Below are 16098 nucleotides of genomic sequence, written 5' to 3'. Positions count from 1 at the left end.
ATAAAGAAGGAAACACAACGCTTTTCTTTGCAGCGGCTCTGCCTCTTCAGACGGGGCGTCTGCAGCACACCCATAATCCTTGTGTCAGTCTGCTCCCTAGCGTCGCAGGCCGCGTCCAGCATCTGACAACCTCCAATCTGCAGCCGCCGGCAGCTCCTTTCTGAGAAGCAACTCGCAGCTCCAGCCGCCCTCCTGCAGGAGAGGAACAAAGCCCAGCGGACTATCTTGCTATCTTCTGGGTGGCAAGGAAATCTCAATTATACACCCAAGGGATGTGGTTTATGAAAAACTAGAAAGAATGTTTAAATTGTATACGTAAATTGTTTTGTTTTACAAGCTGGGGTAAATCAGCACATTTGCAGCCCATATTTATCTGATCCACTCCATAAGACTCTTTTTGAATGTATGCCATTGATGTGGGGGAGATGCCTATGCAAGACATAACCGACCCCCTAAATTCAATTAGGGCATTAGCGGGGGGAAAATGGAAATTTTGCTCTGGGGTTAGTCAAGACTGCTGAGAACTTCTCGGAATAGTTCCTTGGCTGTAACCGAAGATTGAAATCGAAGGATAAAATTTCCAACGGATGCCGAGTAGTCAGAAGATTGGCTCGGGCTCGCCCTTTTAAGAAAAAGATGGCAAAGGAAATGCCCTCTTTTTGCTTGATTTCTAGCTCATTTTAAAAACTCTCTTCTTTGCGTCTCCCCCAACATAGCAGAGTCAACATTTATTGAACTAGATATAAAGCTTCATTCACATTCTCTACCCCAAAGATCATAAATGCTGGAAGATGAGAATACAAAGTTCCACAGGACAAACCATAAATTGGGGGGAAGAAATACCCCAAGGAAGGAAATATTTGAAAACAGTGTTTTATTTTTATACAACTCTTAGCAGCAGAGCACACCCCAGGGATGTGGTTGATGAAAAAGTAGGAGTGTTTAAACAATGTGTGTAAACTTATTTTGTTTTGCAAGCTGGGCTAAGTCACAGATAGAGGTCACAGTGATGAGAAAAGTTTGAGGTGGCAAGGGAAGCTAGGCAGGAATAATCTCCTGACTTTGACCGTGGGCTGCTGAGCCCTAATCACTGATAACAACCGTCAAGCTACCAAGGGGCTCCACTTCATATCGATGTGGCATTTACTTCTCCAGAAAGTCCCCCATTCGGACCGACACTTATGGTGAGATAATTAATAGTCCCCTGAGTTACAGATTCTGCGTTAAAGGTAACAGTACATAATAGAAGTCAAGGTCATGCATAATACAGTAGCTTCTATAACAAAGGGGATTATTACCGCAATTACCGTCCTATTGGAAAGATTTTAGAAGTTTTCATCATTTTAATTCTTAAACCTTCCTTTTGCCACTGAAGTGTAAGCTCACCCATTTATGATAGAGGAGTAAAAACAAAAAGATTTCTCCCCCGGGGCATTCAAGCGGCTACTGGGGAGGTGGAGACGGAGAATGGTGATCCTATTTAGCAGGAAGGCTTTTGAGAAGTTTCCACAGACTGGACCTGTCTACTTTGCTTTGCTCCTTCCTGGGTTGTATCAAATACACACTCAAATCCCACCTTAGATGTAACTTTTTTCTTTTCTTTTTTTGCTATACAAAACAGGAAGGTAGTTTCTAGTTTTGTCTATAACATTATTTATTCATTTTCAGCAGATAAGATTCTATTTTCCTTTGGCAGCCAGTGATTCTGACCCCCGCTCCCCCAGGTCACAAAGATTTTCGAAGGCCCTTGAAAAGTTTGAGGCTGTGGCCCCTTGCCAGAGCCAGTGTCCAGTGAAGGCATCAGCTCTATGTGCCAAGACCTGACTTGGACTTGAACCCAAGAGCATGTTTCCCACCCAAACTATTTAGTAACTAAATTTGCTCCTGGCTGGAAGAAAGCTAGTTCCTGTCCTTTAAAACAAAAAACAAAAACAAAACCTGTTTTAAAAACTTCTAAAAAAAAAGAGTTCTGATCTAAAAATTGTAATTAGTTTAATAAGACATCCTGCACAGAGCCGCTCAGAAGCTCTCTGCGCCATTTGAGTGAGCCTCATGAGCACAGTGGTGACAGACAGCGTCACACAAGTGCTTTTTGAAATGGTTTCTAACTAACACTGCACTCATTTTTATGACCCGGACAGTCTTGCCGTCTTTCTGCTTGGGGACAAAAGAGCGAGCAGACACAATCATCTTTTGAGAATGATGGCATCGTCATTGTCTGCATAGCAGGACTGTAATTAAGCGCCAGAAATAGGACAGCTGAGAACAGACAAAGAGAGGGGAAGGGAGGGACAGTGAACCGGCGTCGCGGTGAGAGGCCTGAGCAAAGATAGTAGCTGAAATCGAGCACACGCATAGATGAGGTCATCCTGGGAAACAGCGTGTGTTTGGAAAGAAAAAATGTGAAGCAGGCCAGAGGAAGAGAGGCCCAGTGAGCTGCTTGGTGTCTGGGGCCCAGCTCACATGCTCCCTCCTCCAGGCAGACCTCAGGGATGGCTACTGGAAGAATTATTCATGTACCAAATATTTATATGGATATAAATGTGGCAATCTCTATTTTAGGTACTAGAGACTCTCTGTAAACAAACCAGGCCCTTGCCTTTTTGGGGACTCCTGAATGTCAACTCCAGAAGGAACTAGGCATCCAAAAATCCAGGGGGAAAGCGTTCAATGCAGAAGGGACAGAAATGACAAAGTTCCCAGGGTGTATCTCTGCAGGTCAAAGGAGGCCAGAACACTGGACCTGAGGACACTAGAGGGTGGAGTCAGGGGTGAGACTGGAGAGGTGAGCAGGGCTCCATCACATGGGATCTGTGGACCCCAGGTGAGGATTTGAATTGGGGTCACTGAAACCGTGGAACTGTCATGGAACCATGACACTTGATTTGCACAGAACTGTGCATATTCACAGCAGCCCTTCTTTCCAGGTTTCTCGCCTCTGATCCAGCGCTTACAGACAATACACACCCACAACAGCCACCTCATCAAGGTACACGGAACTGAAAATGGGTCAGGATTTAGGCGAGGACACAGACTGTAAAAGCCCACTTATTCTGGGTGCTACCTGCAGACCTCACTTATGCTCAGCAAGTTGGTAGATGATGACAAATAAAATAAGAGCTGACTCTGAAACTAAACTCTCCAGGAGGGTTCAAAGAGAACTCCTACAAAACCTTGTTTTGATTTCTCTCATCCCACTGTCGATGAAGCTATAGAAAAATGTATTTCTCTCCAGAAATCAATAGGCCAGTGATGGGACTTTCCTGAAGGTCCAGCAGGTAAGACTCCTGTTCCCACTGCAGGGAACGCTGGTTCAGTCCCTGGTCAGGGAACTAAGATGCTGCGAGGCAAAAAAATAAATAAATAAAACCAGAAAACTTCTTGAACTGAATAAAAATGAAAAAACAACAAATAAACTTAAAAAAATTACATTGGAGAAGTTATAGATTAAAAAACAAAATCAGTCACGAGTCATTTAATATCCACCCAAATAGAGGCCCAAGGAGAGCGAGCATTGAATAAGAATAATAGCATTGAAACGTACACATTACCATATGTAAAATAGATAGCCAGTGGGAGTCTGATGTATGATGCAGGGTACCCAAAATCAGTGCTCTGTGACAAGCTGGAGGGATGGGGTGAGGAGAGAGGCGGAAGTGGGGTTCAGGAGGAAGGGGACACAGGTATGCCTATGGCTGATCCATGTTGATGTATGGCAAAACCATCACAATATTGTAAAGGAATTATCTTCCAATTAAAATAAACACATAATTTTTAAAAAAGATATGCAAGTGAAAACAAAACAAAAAGAATATACACGTGAATGTAGTACATAGGATGGAGAAGGAAATGGCAACCCACTCCAGTCTTCTTGCCTGGAGAATCCCAGGGACGGAGGAGCCTGGTGGGCTGCCGTCCATGGGGTCGCACAGAGTCGGACACGACTGAAGCGACTTAGCAGCAGCAGCAACAGTACATAAGAACTCATTACAGGCGTGAACAAATGAACAAATGGATTTCTTCATCTGTGCCTTGGAAAGAGTGTCCAAGAACTTGGGGCCTAGATATCCTGATTTGGGGGCCTGGAGAAAGAAGACTCCTTGACTCCAGTTCTCAGCAATTCCCCTGAGTTATTTAGAGACCCTCTTTAGTGAGTAGAGTCATACAGCATCAGAGCAGCAAGTCTAATCCCAGCTGGAAGCTCTGAGACCCAGAGAGGGGAAGTGACTTGCCCGAGGTCACACAGGCAAACCAGGGCTAAAATTCTACATAGTGCCCCTTCCAGTGTACCCCACTCCCTCCTTTTAGGTTAAAGAAGGGCAGGGGAAATCAGCTCAGAACACACATATATGAGTGAGCATTAACTAACAAAGGAAGACCTGAACAGCAGGCAGAAACTCCTCTCCCTTTCCTCCCTGGGCCTGCTTTGTAGGCCCACCCATGACAGGGCCCTTTCAGCAAGGAACCCAGACTCTGGGGTTTCCAGGGCAAAGATCAGAAGAGGAGCATGGGCTTTGGGTGGGCATGCCCCCTTAGTTTCCTCATCTGTAAAGTGGGTATAATTATAGTACCTATCTTACAAGATAGTTGCCTGGTAGATTTATCTATGAAAAGTTTATCACAATGCCTGGCATGTAGTTAAGTCCTTGATAAATACTAGAGTAGCCATTGCCAATATTGTTTTTTTTTAATGATAGAAAATATAGAAATATACGCACCAAAAAAAATCACCCATTATCCCAAACCTAGAGATAGCCATATTGAACATTCTGGGGATTATCTTTCCAGTCTTCCTTCCAAGCCTACATAATATATATGACATAGAAGTATATATATGTTACACATAGTATGTATAATGTATACACTCTTTCATATGCGTGAGTGCATGCTCAGTCACTTCAGTCATGTCCAGTTCTTTGCGACCCCATGGACTGTAACCCACCGAACTCCTCCATTCATGGGATTCTCCAGGCAAGAACACTGGGGTGGGTTGCCATGCCATCCTTCAGGGGATCTTCTGGACCCAGGGATAGATCTCCTGCATCGCCTGTGTTGCAGGCAGTTTCTTTACAGCTGAGCCACAGGGGAAGCCCACACCATTTCATACTCTACTCATTAATTTCAGGTATATAATAAACATTTCCCATGTCATCAAATCCCTCCAAAAATTATTGTTTTCATGGCTCTTTTAACCAACCTCCAATTATTGGAAATTCAGTTTCATCAACTTTGTGCTATTGCATATAGGGCTTCAGTAATTATTCTTCTACATAAATCTTTATAAATATTTATGATCATTTCTCCAGGAGAATCCCTAAATATGTTGACTTGTTGGGTCACAGGGCATGCATATTTTTCAAGCTTTTGATAGAAATTTCCAAAGTGCCCTCCAAAAAAGTTGGATCACTTGACACGTTACTAAGTAAAGGTACAAGAGTTTATGTCCGCATCTCCACCAACCCTGGGTGGCATCTCTTTAAATACCTTTACCTTTTAGATGGGCCTAAAATATTGCATCTTGTTGTTTTCAATTCCTCGATTGCTAGGAAGTTATGAAGGTTGAACTTTCCTCTGTATTGATTCATTTAGGAACTGCCTTGCTCAGTCATGTCCGACCCTTTGCAACCCTAGATGCTGTAGCCTGAGAGGCCCCTCTGTCCATGGGACTCTCCAGCCAAGAATACTGAAGTGGGTTGCCATGCCCTCCACCAGGGGCGTCTTCCTGACCCAGGGATCAACCTGTGTCTCCTGGGGCTCTTGCATTGCAGGCGGATTCTTTACAGCTGAGCCACCGGGGAAGCCCAGGAACTGCCTGGTTAAGTCTTTTAACTAGTTTTCTACTTGGGCGTCTGTCTTAGTAGAACTACTACGTCTTGGCCGAACCAATTTGTAAGAAGACGTTGTGTAATTGGGTTGCTAATGTTTTGGTATGTTATTAACTGAAATATTTCTCCCGTGTTTTGCTTGTAGCCTTTTAGTACAGTAACCAAAATGTTGGAAGAACACAAGGTTGGTGTGATGTTTATCTGAATCTGCTATGCAGTCATTGGTGACTAGACAATCTCATTCCTGTTCATTCCTGTTCCCTAATCTGTCACCCATTTGGGTTGGGAGTCACTCCAGGAGGGGTCCACTTTGGTGACCACTGAAGCCCTCTCTAGCGCCTCTTGCAGTCCCAGCACCCATCCCCCCTTCCAGTAAAGACCTTGTTTAGGGCCCCTGTAGAGATATCTCCAGTTGAACACCTCCTCTGTGCCCTGGGATATACAATTAGCACGCAAAAATTCCGGTGGGTTCCAGATAAGGAATATTGTCTTTGAACAAAGTGGAGGTGGGCGGGGGGGGGGGGGGAAGGTAAGGGTAGATGCTGGCTTTTTTTAAGCAACCTAATTTAAGTGTAAAAATCAACTTTTCTTCTGAACAATGTGGCAACAACCTGAAAGCTGTGAAAGATGGTGCTAAAGCTAAGGAATTTGTGAGGAAAAGCTTTTATCAAAAGCCCAGGGGGAAGCTGACTGCATCTGTGCTTACAAAGGACCTCCCTGACCTGCTTGGTTAACCCACCAAGGCTCTTCCTTAACTCTTCAAGGATGTCTTCCTTGTCTCCATCGTTGACCTCTGACCAGGAGACACATCCCGTCTTTAGTTGATGTGATAGACACTGACGCCCCTAGCTGTACTCTCCCTCCTTCTAGTGACAGGACTCCCATTTCTCTCTGGCAAACCCTGTTCTCAGTTCATGTATTTGAAGAGAAGCTGACTCCAATGCCAGTGCCAGGGATTTGCCTCCCACTTAGTCAATCTGAGCAGCGCCATACTTGTGGTCTCAGCTATCCGTGTAGGGATGGACACACAATTCAATTCAGGCCAATGAGAGCCAAGCCCAGAACTCTGGCCCAAAGCTTCAGGGCTCAGAGCTCTGAAAGCTTGGGGCTGCTGGCAGCCAGCTTGCCACCCTGAGAACTCATAGAGAGAAGTCGAGGGGAGAGATGACGATTAGGGAGCCCACAGATGAAGCCCCACCTGTATTTTCAGTGGTGTGAGCCAGTCAACTCCCTAGTTAACATAACCCTCCCCCCCTTTTTTTTCTTGGCTGCACTGGGTCTTCGTTGCAGTGTGCAGGATTTCTCTAGTTGCAGAGCATGAGCTCTAGATCACGAGGGTTCAGTAGTTGTGGCACCTCTGTGGTTGCAGTGCTTGGGCTTAGTTATCCTGCCACATGTGGGATCTTCCCAGGTCAGGGATTGAACCTGTGTCTTCTGCATTTGCAGTCAGATTCTCAACCGCTAGACCACCGGGAGGTCCCCCAACATAAGCCCTTTTGAGTTGGGTTTCTATCACTGATGGTGGAAGGACTCCTCAATAATACAGTCCAGTGCATCAACTGGATCTCTGCCTTCAACAACTTAATTGTAGATTTCCATGAACCCAAACCCAGATGAGTTTAGTGTGTGGGTGGATGGGGTGGGGGGCACTGGTAGCCCAATGAGCTCCTAGGACAGGGACCTGGAAACACACGTGAGGAATAGTTAAAGAAAGCAGAGGAGAACTCCAAGAAGATGTGACAGCCTGTTGCATGGAGACCCCACAGCATAGACCATTGGATGAAGGATTTTTAGAGCTGGGTTTTAACTCAATATGAAGAAAAGTTACTGATTCTCAGATGTGAGGAGGTAGTGAGGTCCCTTCCCCTGGGGATGTATAAGAGGAGAGTGTCTAACAGGATGTCATGGGAGAGATTTAAGGATCGTGAGCAAGTTGAACTATAGACCCTTGATGTTCCCACTAACCCTGAGCCACCATGAATCTGTTTTCTGGATGCAGAGGTTGGTGTTCGAATCAGATTTTCCTCTTCTGTGACCCAGCTTTTCTAGCAGGAAAATTATGTTTATGAGGGTACAGTTGCTATGGAGATGATTAAACTGACAGATGTAATGCACAAAGCAAGGAAACAGAGAAATTGCCTTCTACACCCAACCCCAAACCCTTACCCATTTCTGTTACCCAACACACACACACACTTCAGGGGGCTCTCCCAAAAGGAACTTAGCTCCCAGGAACCCAGAGTTGAAGGCTGGGTAGATTGTGGGGCAGAGATGATATCTGGGCACTCTCCCAGGGTTTGCCTTACTTGGGTGTCAGAAGGCCCCAAAGGCTAAGGTCCCTTGTTTTGGTCAGTCCCTACTAAATAAGGGATTCTTGATCCACTGTGGTTCTATCTCCTCCCCTCAACCCAGAACCACTTGCCCTTTTCTAAAAGGGAAGCTGAATCGTTTATTCTGCCAAGTGGTGGAATGTCTTAACACAAATGGCCTTATTGTGTCTTTCTGGCTTTCGCTATTTTTTATTATTATAGATTATCATTATTCTGCATATTCACATTCATATTTGGGGCATTATTTTGAGAATCAGTTAATATTTTAAAAATCTTTTTCCAGTTACTGGTGTTTTTTCATTTTGATGTTTTTAAAGTGTGTGTGCACTCGAGCACATGCACACTTTGTTACTATTTTTCAAGTCCATTTTAAAAGGTCAGGCAAAAAAATTTTCCAAAATACAGATTAGCTGTTTATAGGCTCCTTCTTTTTTATGGAATCTGTTTATTTTGCCGTGTCAGCCATACCTGAACTATAGGTGTTTTTACTACCTTTCTGTAGGTCTAATACAACCATTGGGAGGAAGCAATTTTTTAGTAAACTACCTTTAAAAAAGAAATGAGAGACTTCCCCCTTATCTCAGCATCTTTCATCTCTCTTTCATCGGTTAGTGACTTTTCCCCTCTCCCTCATTTGGGTAAATACGTACCATGCCTGGGACTCTTATGATCCATAATCCACCAAAAATAAAATGTACAGATGTTTTTCAAATGGGCCAAAATGGACATTTTCCATATCTCACTCCTCAGGGTATTTTATTATTGATTTCTATTTAGGGGAAAAGATGCATCATCTTTTTGGCAATGAAACCAAAGCAAAGGCCTGTCTTTAAAAGCTATATCCTTGTGACCCTGATGGGAACACTTGGTATAAGTGGACCTAGTACTTAGGAAACTTTTCCTAAAGCAAAGATGCCAAAATACCAAGTGTTATCTCTGGGGTCTGAGAGATATGATAATTTTTTATTTTCAACTTTATACTTTTCCATGGCTTCTGGACTATCTATAGCAATCATGAGCTAGTTGAAAAATAACTGAATATGTGAAGACATATTCCTTGAAAAAAATGAAACATTATCTATAAAGTTAAAGTCTCCTTTGACTACTATCCCTTCCCATCCTGATTCCCTCTCTAGATATAACTGCTGCTAGCAACTTAGTCTGTATCCTTCTAGAACTTTCTTTGATTAATTTACACACACACACACATGCACACACTAACACATAAACATATGCATTCATGTTGTTCTTTAAAAATCAAGGGGAAAAACAATGAATTTGGTGAAAGCATAGCAGAGAATATTTAACAAATGTTAGAACAAAAAGAGTTTTAAGGGCTTTCTAGTCCAACTCCCTCATTTAACAAATGTGGCACTCAGTTCTCTGGAGCATCTCTTCCCAGGAAACCACACTCTGATGTGAGCCATATTTTGATATGTGGGTCTTCAGATGAGCAGGAAGATGTGTAAATACTCGTCTCCCAGGCCTGAGTATGACTTTTAATAATCGAATATGGAGCTTGAGCCAACATTTTATTCAGGCACTAAATTTAAAAGTGGAGCCAAGAGACTTTAAAAAATTTATGATTCCACAAACGCAGGGAATTTTTCCCCACGATCGCTGTCTCAGAACTAAAAGCGTAAAACCGGCCCTGTGTGGCTTGGCTCTCTTTGCCTGAGCTCCAGCTCTGGGGTGTTCTGAAGTCTCAAGCAAGCTGCCCTGGCTGGGGGTCTCTCCAGGCGGCTGGGGTGGGGAAGGTGCCCACCCCCACCCTCATCCCTGCCCCAGGACTGAGGAGTCCTCCTGAAGCCATTTGGCTCCCTTATCGCCCCTCTCCCTATCCTCCAGCCCTCGGAGCAAGCGCCTGAGTGCCCTGCGATAAAGATAGTGTTTCGACTTGAAAGAGTAATTGCTGACACACATTACTGTTTCCCTGGAGGAAATCAGTCCCGACAAATCCTCTGAAACCTAGGACAGCAAACGCGGCAGATTATGGTGGGAGCCGACTTAGCTTTTGGTCTCCCTTGTGAAGCAGCTCTGTCTCATTTTCAAGACTCCAAATGCCTGCCATGCCCACAATACCCTCAATCCTTCCCACCCAGCCTGGCCCATCACCCGGATCTGGACCTCAGAGGTTTGGGCAAAATTTTATCCTCTTTCCCTGCTGCTAGGAGACTCCGGGGACATAGCAAACCCCTCCTATGTGAAGCTCCAAGGACTGGGGGCCAGTGGATATCCCTCCATCCCAGAAGGAAGAAGCCCATTGGACAGACTACTTTCACAGGAATTTCTGTATCTCAGCCCTTATTCATTCATTCATTCATTCGACAGTATGCATAAGCATCAACTATGTGCCTACACAAACAGGTAATGATAAGCTCAGGAAAGAAAAAATAAAACAAGGCAGAGAAGATGGCAAAGGCAAGCGAGGTGGATTTATTATTATGTAAGTGGTCAGCAGGAATGACCTCACTGATTGGATGACATCTGAGCAGAGATCGGAAGGAAGAGAGGATGTAGATCACGCAGCCATCTGATGGAAGAACAGTCCAGGCAGTGGGAACAGAAAGTGCCAAAGTCCTGAGATATGGACAACAAAAATGCAAGTCTGGCTAGAGCAGAATAAGTGAGAGGGAAAGTGGGAAATGAAATTGGGGAAGGAGATTATTTATGGCCATTGTAAGGATCTGATTTTTCCTTCAAGTAAGAGAAGCTATTGGAGGGCTTTGAGAAGAAGAAGGGCATAATTGGATTCAGATTTTGACAGAATGACTCAGACTCAATTCTCTACATACTGTGACAAGAAAGGGAAGAAGGAAACCAGATAGGAGGCCATTGTTGTCATCCAAGCTTGGCCCACGTTAGTAGTGTGGAAGTGGTGAGAAGTAGGAGATCTCCAGTTATATACAACTGGACCTCTCTTCTCCTATATATATATATAGATATCTATGCACCTTTATCTATATCTATGCGCGCACACACACACACACACACACACACACATATATATAACTGGACCACTCCTACTTCAACTTCATAAGTTGTTCTTATGGAAAAATCTAAACATTTTGGCCAACTCAGTACATATACATATGGCAGAGTCAACAGTAATTTGGCTTACACTATTGAGGAAATGGAGGTATTGGGTTAACCAAAAGGTTGTTCAGGTTTTTCCATAAGATCAACTTTTTGGTCAACCCAATATATTCTGAAATGGGACAATTGCGAAAGAACTAAGTCATAAGGAGTGGGAAACTAGGAATTTGGACATGCTCATTTTGAGATGTCTTTTAGACATCCAAGTGGATGGAGATTCTGAAGTTCAAGAGAGAGGTATCATCTGGCGATATGTTTTATGATGGTATTTAAAGCTATGAGACTAAATGAGTAGCTAGAGAGGAAAAAGCATTAAAGCGTGTATAGAAGCAGAGAAGAGGGGAAGGGTAGGGAAGGGGAATGAAAGGAAAGGGAAGGGAAGAGAAGAGTAAGGAAGGAAGAAAAAGAATCTGAAGGCCAAGCCTGGGGATGCTTCAACATTTAAAGATTGGGAAGACACGGAACACCTCTAATTAAGAAAGAGTTTCCACTGAGATAGCAGGAGAGCTGGGGGAGTGTGGTATCCTAAAAGCCAAGAGAAAAGTGTTTCCTGAAGGAGAGAGTGATCAACTACATCCAACACTGTTGATCAGTTGAATAAGATGAAGCATGAGACTTGACCATGAGATTTAGCAACATGACCTTGAGAAGAACTTTCGCAGTGGGGAGGAACCTGATGGAACAGGGTTCAAAAGAGAATGAAAGTAGAAGATAATGAGAAGAAATAATTGGCTCATGAAATTCCATAACCTCAGGTCTTGGAGTGATGAAAAGGCATGCAATGCCTTCATGGATTTCTATCTAGTACAAGAAACCAGCTCCTTGTCAGTCACTGCATGTCTGTATGCCTGCACTTGAGAATTTACCAAGAGTCCAAAGTATTCAAAAACAAAAAATACATAGGATGGACATTTCTATAAAGTTTCTCTATTGCACTTGTTTGTTTCAGTAAGGAAAAAAATCATATAACACAAATGAAACTAACCATATGGCTTTCCAGCAAATGGCTTTTGCTGGACACATTCCTCATTGTTGGAGTTCAGAGGATTCTGTAACTCTCACTTAAACTTTTAGAGACTATTGAGCAATCTGACTTTTTTCCAAATCAACCAGGAAAGAAAAATAGCTGGTCTTAAATAATTCATCTATTAAAGTCGTGATCCAAGTGTAGTAGTCATAGCTATCAACGTTTAGTTGCTTAAAGACTACAAGAGTATCATGTTTTCATATGTATCATCTCATTTGATCTTCACAGCTATATAAGATGGCAGGAACCATTATCTCCACTTTACAAAACAAGAAATGGAGAGTCAGAGAGATTAGAGACTCATCCAAAGTTATTTAAAAAGTAAATGGTTGGACTTCCCTGGTGGTCCAGTGCCTAAGACTCTGCACTCCCAATGCAGGGAACCCTGGTTCAATACTAGGTGAGGGAACTAGATCCCACACACAGCAATTAAAAGTTCATACATGCCTGCCTACTGCCTACTTAATTGTGTCTGATTCTTTGTGACCCCATGGACTATAGCCCACCTGGCTCCTCTATCCATGGGATTCTTCAGGCAAGAGTGGGTGGCCATGCCTTACTCCAAGGGATCTTCCCAACCCAGGTATCAAACCCATGTCTCTTATGTCTCTTGCATTGGCAGGCAGATTCTTTACCACTAGCACAGTTCACATATTGCAAATAAGATTTATGATCCCACATGCCACAACTAAGACCCAGCACAACCAAAATAAACAAATTGAATACATAAATATTTTTTAAAAAGTAAAAAAGTAAATGGTGACCCTTCACACAACATTACTTCTCCCTCTAAAGGTGATCCTGGCGCTTCCCAACACATACCTGATGTGGGATGGATGGACAGAGCACTGATGTGAGCCAGAGAGCCAGACAATTTCTCCCTGGACATTCCCCCTGCATGGAGTGGGTTTCTCCACATACTGAAGTGGCTTCCTCTGCCCAAATGTGTATCTGACTTTGTAGCTGACATTGAGTGAACATGGAAAATCACCTCTAAATGCCTCTGCAAGCTGTAGGAAACATGGAAAGTTCAATGTATTCTTTGTACTTCACCTGATCAAGGAGTTTGCCCTCATCTTTTACAAATGCTCAATGATCATGGCCAAGACTTCCCACCAACCATGCGGACAATATGTCAAATGACTAATTGGCAAACACAGTGTTTCCAATCAGAGTCTTGATAAACCACTGCACTAGTCTGATGGAAGTCTGCCCAGCTGTAAAGTCCTAATGGTAATGGGTCCGTGTCGTCTTTGACCTCACATCCAAAGTTCTTGGTTTTTAAATATTATTAATGTGCAGTCATTGCGTATGGATTTATTTTAATCAACCAGCAACAGCCATTGTGGCCTTGGAACATGAGTAGACAGACGTCTGTAGATTAAGAGAAAGTTCAGAAACAAACTCAAATTTACATATTCATTTGTATGATAAAAGAGGTATTTCCAATAAGTTAGGAAATTAATAATGATTTAATGAAATTGTGCCAAGGAAATTGATTAACTGTTTAGAAAATACAAGGTTAAAGCCTCACCTCATTCTCCCTGCTCAAATGAATTCCAGTTCAATTAAAGACATAAATGTAGAACTAAAATAATACAAGAAATAGACTAGATGATAGGGAGCTTTTTATCTGACCTTCAACTGGAGAGGATTGTTGCAAATACCCACACAAGGAAGGGAGCTGTGTATGAACATATCAATAATTTGAAAAATATTTTTCTGATTTTATTTATTCATGGCAGTGCTGGGTCTTTGTCACTGCACTCAGGTTTTCTCTAGTTGATGTGAGTGGGGACTGCTCTCGTTGCAGTGCTTGGCCTTCAGCAGTTGTGACCTGGGAGCTCAGTAGTTGCAGCTCACAGGCTTAGTTGCCCTGGGGCATGGGGGATCTTCCTGGACCAGGGATTGAACTCTTGACCCCTGCTTTGGCAGGTGGACATTTAGCCACTGGACCACCAGGGAAGCCTTCTATTTTAATTAAAATAGTCTTGCTGCCCATGGCTTTACCCCACTCTTACTGCTAAAACTCCCTTTTCCACTCCTTCCCTCTGACCCTGAGTCCTCCTAGGATCCAAGGAACATCAGGCCAAAATTATTCATTCATCTTGAGAAAGGGAAACCAAAGACCCAGAGAAAGGAAGCAACTCATCTAAGAACAGATAGCTTGTAGAAAAGAGCTGGATGGCTTGGGTTTGACTCTCATCTCTGCCACTGTGTGCCACTGTGCCCAAAGCTGTGTGACTTTGGGCAAATCACCACCCCTCTCTGAGATTCAGTATCCTCAGCTATAAAAGAGGAAGGAACTAACACTAACTAACAACCCTAGTGGTTTGTTGTGAGGATAAAATGAGTTAATCTGCAAAGTATTGGGAACAGTGCCAGCTCTATAGCCAGAGCTCAATAAATGGTAACCCTTACCTCAGGCTTCCCTGGTGTTTCAGAAGGTAAAGAATCTGCGTGCAGAGCAGGAGACTTGGGTTCTATCCCTGAGTGGAGAAGATCCCCTGGAGAAGGGAATGGCTACCTGCTCCACTATACTTGCCTGGAGAATTCCATGGACAGAGGAGCCTGGTGGGCTACAGTTCATGGGGCTGCAAACAGTCAGACATGACTGAGCAACTAACACTCTTACCTTATCCTGGAAGATAGGGTTTACATGATACATGTCCTCATCACAATGGTAGGTACTGGGCCAGCATTAAACCCTCAAGAAAGACTTATTTTAGATAGAAGCTGAGTAATTGTGTATAGCGCCATTGCTTTGAGACCTAGTCTTTCGTTTTAGACTCAGAACAACATTGGGATGCAAACAGGCCAAACACGACTATACCCATTTCAAAGATGATAAAACTGAGATGTGGAAGGCCTTGCCTACAGCCACAAAGACTTGGGAATAAGCTCAAATATCCCGGCTTCTTCACTATGCTTTCACACTGAAAACTTTTCCCCCACAACCAAACAAACGATAGCCGTGGTGCTTGTTTTTTTGTCATCAAAGTCCTCCCATTTATCAAGCTTATAATGTACCAAATCCATCACTAATGCTGCACAAGCACCATCTCATTTAATTCTTAGAACAATCCTGGGAACTAGACATTCCTGTGTACATTTTAAACCTAAGGAAATCAAGAGTTAGATAATAAGCCCAAGATCATAGAAGAACAGAACAAAATCCCTATTATAATGGAGGTCTGTGTGATAATAAAGCCCAGGTTCTCTGCCATTTTTCTAATGGCAGAGAACCTGGGAAGCAGAAGGGCCCAATTCTTGCCTTAAAGTGGTCAACAGTCCACCTTGGGAAGATGCCACGGCTTAGAATAGACAGCACCAGGATTCAGACTCAAGTTGTCCGATTTGGGGGCCTATATATTCATTCCTATGTTACCCTGCCAATTAGTCCCCAAACAATAATACTGAAGTACTTGATGATATTAAAATATATTAAAATGGTAATACTGAAAGAAATCATTGTGTACCTACCCGAAAACAAAAGCACTATCTGGGAACCACAGAGATGCATCCATTGATTATTAATACGCCGATGGCTCCAACCCACTGATGTTGATTCCTGCCACATGCCAAGCACGGCTCTCAATGCTGGTGACACAGCCACACCACACCAAAGAGTTTGCCAAAAGGCTGGGGAGAAGAGACATGGTTAGACAACTGGAGAAGAAGTCATTAAAGATGAAGGCAAGAGTTCAGGAAAAGAGTTCCAAGAGATGGGATCTTGGTCTCTGCTTTCAAAACACTTAAGACCTTTTTGAAGAGACAAGACACAGAAATCACCAGGAGAAAAGTTCCATGATAGAAGTAA

The 16098-nt window shown here is 43.3% G+C and overlaps 1 long non-coding RNA gene across 1 annotated transcript in view; it reads right to left on the bottom strand.

The window, feature by feature from the left end:
- Positions 1 to 3173: 3173 nt before the first annotated feature.
- LOC122420374 overlaps positions 3174 to 16098 on the bottom strand; it is a 90577-nt gene continuing 77652 nt past the window's right edge. Inside the window, exons 3-5 of the long non-coding RNA XR_006263278.1 lie at positions 15762 to 15920; positions 13101 to 13288; positions 3174 to 3340 (exon numbers count right to left, since the gene is read on the bottom strand). This is a non-coding gene — a long non-coding RNA (uncharacterized LOC122420374). The remainder of the gene's footprint in view (positions 3341 to 13100; positions 13289 to 15761; positions 15921 to 16098) is intronic.

The sequence above is a fragment of the Cervus canadensis genome, chromosome 18, assembly GCF_019320065.1.
Source record: "Cervus canadensis isolate Bull #8, Minnesota chromosome 18, ASM1932006v1, whole genome shotgun sequence".
NCBI classification, from domain to species: Eukaryota; Metazoa; Chordata; class Mammalia; order Artiodactyla; family Cervidae; genus Cervus; species Cervus canadensis.
Note: the sequence above shows the minus strand (reverse complement) of the source record. Positions and strands in the feature narration are given on the sequence as shown.